General features: G+C 39.7%; 1 non-coding gene across 1 annotated transcript; it reads right to left on the reverse strand.

Annotated features, from left to right (window-relative positions):
- On the reverse strand, window positions 1-107 carry LOC138568089 (U6 spliceosomal RNA). Its single transcript, XR_011302462.1, has one exon. It is a non-coding gene; the product is annotated as a U6 spliceosomal RNA (small nuclear RNA).
- Window positions 108-6,915: the final 6,808 nt, after the last annotated feature.

A 6,915-nucleotide genomic window follows, 5' to 3' on the forward strand; every position in this document is an offset into this window, starting at 1 on the left:
TAAAATAGTGAATGCTTTACGAATGTGCGTGTCATCCTTTAGAGCAGGGGCCAATTTAATTTTCCCATTATCATTCCAATATTAGTACATGTGTTGCAGAAGCAAGCGCAAAGGGAGAGTCAATCAAACCATTAATTAGGACCTCTGTCAAAGGTTTGCCATACCAAATGTCCTTATGTCAGAGGGCAGAAAGTCCAAACACCATTTAGATATCGGGTGATATGAAATGAAGAGGCAAACAACAATGAATAAGCATTCTTTGCTGCTGTATTGATCTGGTCCTAAAGGGTTTTAGTTTAATGCCAATTATATTTAAAGATATAAAGATTAATGCTCCAGGGTGCTTGCAAAATGACACCCCCTCCCCATCACAATGGCTGGCTGATGCAAGCCTGAGAGCATCACAACAGACCCATAGACATGAGAAAAACTCTGTACCTCTGAGTGTATGTGGGCCCATGGCTGTAACAAGGACAAGGCAAGAACAGGAGGTGGCTTAAAGCGTCAGCACTGGAGGCTGTCCGATTGAGCCCTGTAAGCAACAGATGTTGGACCATCCTTTAAAGGATTCTCAGGCTGATTTCAATTTTAACTTTGCAGCTGATTTAAGGATTGCTCAACCTTCGACCCACGTCTAGATTGCAAGGATAAGCCCTGGAAATCTTGTACAGCTTGTACTGGTGGGAGATGATGTGACTTTATCAACTGCAACGGGATATGAGGCATGTGTGCCACAAAAAGCAGGTCTAGGATTTTTTAAAAGAAAGCCGCTTTAAGAAGGGAACTTTGGGCAACCCCACTGAGAGCAAAAGTATGACACAAAAGGTAAGGGGTTCAGTGGGTCAAATGATAGCACATTTGACTGTGAGTCAGTTTATTGTAAGTCCAAATGCTACCTGCTTTGAAATTTTCCAGGCTTTTTGTCTCATTTCTTAACAGATCCATTCCTATGTACCTCTGTGCTTTGAACAGAGTTTTCATTGTAAGGGAGGGACATACAGTATACCTTCCTGGGCAGGGAAGACTCTATGTAAAAGCAAGAGTAGCAGACAGCTTAAAAGAATCACCAGCAGGAACCTCTAGACCTTCCCCAAAAAACATAAAATGATTTCTCTGCATACATGTGCATTGAACAGCGCAAGTAGTTTGGTTAATGTCAGTGGATAAATGTCACTTTCCCACAGTGCAGAACAAAATCTCTTGTACAGGCCCCTTCTGCAAAAGCATTACCACTGTAGAAAGCAGGGCAGGTGAGGCAGTGTACAGTCACCTCCGACACTTCACTCCTCTGATCGGCTACGATCGGCCAAGGACCTCTCTATGAGAGCTGAGGGTGGAATTTTCTGGTCCTCGGTAACTTAGGGAGACATGGCAAAAGGGATCCTCAATCAACGGCTCAGCCTTTGCTTTGTGGCCTGTCCATATATGTCTGTTCTCCAAATTACCTGCCGCTGCCCAGGTGTCAGCTGGTGAGATGGAATGACCTCGCAGGAAGCAAACTGGCAGATGATTTGCATAGGCAAACCCCCTCTCCCTCTCTCTTAGCCCTGCTTACTCCACAGTAGCAAGTATCTGGGGAAAATATAGTGGTCGAGGTGGGGTAGTAGTAACTAGTAAATCTGGGGTGCTTGGCAACTTGTGGGGAACAACTGCAGAGCTCAGCGCCCAGAACTTTGTGGCACAGGGAGGAGGTCTGTGGGATTTCAGTAACTTGGAGGCATGCAACCTGGTCGGGAGTGCTTCAGGTCTCATTCCATGCAGTTCCAAGCAACTCAACAAAGCATCAACAGGCTGCCATACCAGCCACAGAGCCCCTTTCCACATAAAGAAAATATGGTATTCGGGGGCTATGTGTTTGCATGGCAAAGATTTTAGGCTTTTAATTGTTTTCTCTCTCTCTGTCTCTCTCTCCTCCCTCCTTCCCATCCCCCACAACCCCCGCTCCCTCTCCCTCTCCCTACCATTAATTTTAAGTTTTCCTGCACTGCATCACATTGTCACAATGGTATTTCACAATGGGACTTTTTGAAAGTTACAGAAATCAAAAAAGAAATCAACCAACTAAAAGCAGCCAAATCCGGAGTACACTGCTCAGCCCCAATTAAAGATTAAGGCCTAGAAGCAAGTAAAGCTGTAGTTCAGAGCGATGTTTGCAAATAGAACCTTAAAGCAGTTTACGCTGGAGTGCACAACAAGGGGGAAAGTGTTAATACTGAGTTTGGTAGAATGGGATAAAAAAACAAAAGCAGCGTGCCACTTCAAGTCAAGAAATTGAAGGGGATGGGGCTGTTCATTCAGTCAAGAGGACTCACAAGTAAAAGGCTCCTGAGGCATTAGTGTTGAATTTGGCGCAAAATGTATTGTGTTGTCGTGTAATATGAATGAACATAAAATGTCAATCTTCAATAAAAAAAGATATATTAAAAAATAAAGACTTGCAAATTAAGAAAGTTAAATGTACCCTTGCAAGAAGGCCGATATTCTTCCCTGACCGAAGTGCTAGAGTCAGAGTCTAAATGGAATAAATTAGGGCCACTAACATCCCTTTAATTGCTGTGAAAAAACAATGTATAATTACAATACAGTAATCAATGACTGAGGAACAGTTTTACTGGTCTTGTATGCTTAAAAAAACACAATTTGCCACTAAAGATTCTGGAAAATCCCCAGACAGAATCCTAAAGTACACTTGAAAATCAGTGCTCCATTTGTGACCAATTTTTACTGACCAAACATTTACACTATGTTTCTTAAAAATATTTTGCTCGAGATCCTGAACCCCCTGGTAATGTTCATTCAATCCTTGACCGGTCATATTTGTACATGGCACAGGAATTTATTTTGCACCTGTACTCTTGGCACAGGAATTTATTTTGCAACCCCTCCAGGAAATAACCGTTTGAACAACCCCAGATTTTGATGCCATATAATATCATGGAAGAGACCTTTGTCTTATATAACTCCGGGCACTTGTCCAATATGAATGCCCCAAACTTAAAAGAAATTCAATCTTAAAAAGCCCTTAAAACCTTAAAGATGGCCTTCGAGCTGTCTTTGTAAAATGATTGACCCAGACTACAACCTTATCTCTATATTAATTTATAAACCAGCTACAAATTTTCCTGAACAACATCATTTTTGTTTTTATCATATTTAATTTCAAACGACAGTTCCCAAACTAGTAATTTATGTATAGCAGGCCATGTTGAAGACCTGCCAGGGGAAAGTCCAAAATAGCTGTGTCATCGGCATAAAGAGGCATGCTATAAAATGTACCCTTGCAAGAAGGCGGATATTCTTTCCTAAGCGAAGCGCTAGAGTCAGAGTCTAAATGGAATAAATTAGGGCCACTAACGTCCCTTTAATTGCTGTGAAAAAAACAATGTATAATTACAATACAGTAATCAATGCTGAGGAACAGTTTTACTGGTCTTGTATGCTTAAAAAAACACAATTTGCCACTAAAGATTCTGGAAAATCCCCAGACAGAATCCTAAAGTACACTTGAAAATCAGTGCTCCATTTGTGACCAATTTTTACTGACCAAACATTTGCACTACGTTTCTTAAAAATATTTAGCTCGAGATCCTGAACCCCCTGGTAATGTTTATTTAATCCTTGACTGGTCATATCTGCCTGACAAATGTCCTACTGACCACAACCAATGTTTGGCATTAGGCTTTGTGTAAAATATCTTTTGAACAGAGAAAAGAGGCTCCAAATCCTTCCGATTGTCTTTTTATATTCCCAACCACTTTTTCACCAATGTAACAGGCCCCAGGTGATTTAAAATTAACTATTTGCCATTACATGCCAAAAAATTCTTAAGAGGTAGCCTCCAAAGCCCTGTTGAAGTGATCTGTAAATCTGACCATGTAATGACCAGCATAAATCAATATTATGTCATTGTATTTCTCCATTAAGTTAGTAACATTTAAAAATATGTATCATATTTCATAAAATTCAGAGAGAACAAGTCTAAAACAAAAAACTGCTTTTGCATATTCAAACAAGCTATATATAAAGACCTGATAATTACAATACATTATGTAAACAGAGCTGCCATGCATGTCCACACAGAAAATTCACCAAATCTTCATGGGCTCTCATTTTGCAGGCATACGTTGTGCTTCCTCGTGCACAACTTCTTCATTCATTGAGGGGTGGGTAAATGTAAACGCCCTATTAGCATCAGCCTCCAGCATTCGGGGGATCCCATTTCACAGACGTCTTCTTGCCTTCTAATATGTGTGCGGAAGTCTTCATATAAAACTGAAGAGGGCGCTTATGTGCATTTTGGACATCTGCCTCTCTCCCTATCGGACAAGCTCTTACTTTAAGAGCTATAATCACGTCCCACCCCACTATCCAAATGGGCAGTGCGCTACACCCCCCCCATCCTGACCCCCCTTACCACAAGTATTTCTCTATAGCAGGAGAGGCTGAAATCTTGCTTACACTGAAATTCAATTTATGATTAGCAGAAAATCACTGATGCGTTTTGAAAAAATAAGTACAAAATCTTAACTTGGCCGACACCTTCAAACTGAACACCTCTGATTTAGCTAATAAGGAGATACCAGGTGTACCTTGAGCGAGGAACAGGATTTTATTTTGCACCTGTACATGGCACAGGAAATTATTTTGCACCTGTACTCTTGGCACAGGAATTTATTTTGCAACCCCTCCAGGAAATGACCTTTTGAACAACCCCAGATTTTGCTGCCATATAAAACCATGGAACAGACCTTTGTCTTATATAACTCCGGGCACTTGTCCAATATGAATGCCCCAAACTTAAAATACATTCAATCTTAAGAAGCCCTTGAAACCTTAAAGGTGGCCTTCCAGCTGTCTTTGTAAAATGATTGACCCAGACTACCACCTTATCTCTATATTAATTTAAAAACTAGCTACAAGTTTTCCTGAACAACATCATTTTTGTTTTTATCATATTTAATTTCAAAGACAGTTCCCAAACTAGTAATTTGTGTATAGCTGGCCATGTTGAAGACCTGCCAGGGGAAAGTCCAAAATAGCTGTGTCATCGGCATAAAGAGACATGCTATAAAATGTACCCTTGCAAGAAGGCGGATATTCTTTCCTAAGCTAAGTGCTAGAGTCAGAGTCTAAATGGAATAAATTAGGGCCACTAACATCCCTTTAATTGCTGTGAAAAAAACAATGTATAATTACAATACAGTAATCAATGACTGACGAACAGTTTTACTGGTCTTGTATGCTTAGAAAAACACAATTTGCAACTCAAGAGTCTGGAAAATCCCCAGACAGAATCCTAAAGTACACTTGAAAATCAGTGCTCCATTTGTGACCAATATTTACTGACCAAACATTTGCACTACGTTTCTTAAAAATATTTTGCTCGAGATCCTGAACCCTCTGGTAATGTTCATTTAATCCTTGACTGGTCATATCTGTACATAGCACAGGAAATTATTTTGCACCTATTCTCGTGGCACAGGAATTTATTATGCAACCCCTCCAGGAAATGACCTTTTGAACAACCCCAGATTTCGCTGCCATATAAAACCATGGAACAGACCTTTGTCTTATATAACTCCGGGCACTTGTCCAATATGAATGCCCCAAACTTAAAATACATTCAATCTTAAGAAGCACTTAAAGGTGGCCTTTCAGCTGTCTTTGTAAAATGATTGACCCAGACTACCACCTTATCTCTATATTAATTTAAAAACCAGCTACAAGTTTTCCTGAACAACATCATTTTTGTTTTTATCATATTTAATTTCAAACGACAGTTCCCAAACTAGTAATTTGTGTATAGCAGGCCATGCTGAAGACCTGCCAGGGGAAAGTCCAAAATAGCTGTGTCATCGGCATAATGAGGCATGCGCTATAAAATGTACCCTTGCGAGAAGGCGGATATGCTTTCCTAAGCGAAGCGCTAGAGTCAGAGTCTATATGGAATAAATTAGGGCCACTAACATCCCTTTAATTGCTGTGAAAAAACAATGTATAATTACAATACAGTAATCAATGACTGAGGAACAGTTTTACTGGTCTTGTATGCTTAAAAAAACACAATTTGCCACTAAAGATTCTGGAAAATCCCCAGACAGAATCCTGAAGTACACTTGAAAATCAGTGCTCCATTTGTGACCAATTTTTACTGACCAAACATTTACACTATGTTTCTTAAAAATATTTAGCTCGAGATCCTGAACCCCCTGGTAATGTTTATTTAATCCTTGACTGGTCATATCTGCCTAACAAATGTCCTACTGACCACAACCAATGTTTGGCATTAGGCTTTGTGTAAAATATCTTTTGAACAGAGAAAAGAGGCTCCAAATCCTTCCGATTGTCTTTTTATATTCCCAACCACTTTTTCACCAATGTAACAGGCCCCAGGTGCTTTAAAATTAATTATTTGCCATTACATGCCAAAATAATTCTTATGAGGTAGGCTCCAAAGCCCTGTTGAAGTGATCTGTAATTCCGAACATGTAATGACCGGCATAAATCAATATTATGTCATTGTATTTCTCCATTAAGTTAGCAACATTTAAAAATATGTATCATATTTCATAAAATTCAGAGAGAACAAGTCTAAAACAAAAAACAGTTTTTGCATTTTCAAACAAGCTACATATAAAGAACTGATAATTACAATAAATTATATAAACATAGCTGCCATGCATGTCCACACAGAAAATTCACCAAATCTTCATGGGCTCCCATTTTGCAGGCATACTTTGTGCTTCCTCGTGCACAACTTCTTCATTCATTGAGGGGTGGGTAAATGTAAACGCCCTATTAGCATCAGCCTCCAGCATTCGGGGGATCCCATTTCACAGACGTCTTCTTGCCTTCTAATATGTGTGCGGAAGTCTTCATATAAAACTGAAGAGGGCAGCTTATGTTCATTTTGGA

The sequence above is a fragment of the Ambystoma mexicanum genome, chromosome 2p, assembly GCF_040938575.1.
Source record: "Ambystoma mexicanum isolate Mex_15411 chromosome 2p, UKY_AmexF1_1, whole genome shotgun sequence".
Lineage (NCBI taxonomy): Eukaryota > Metazoa > Chordata > Amphibia > Caudata > Ambystomatidae > Ambystoma > Ambystoma mexicanum.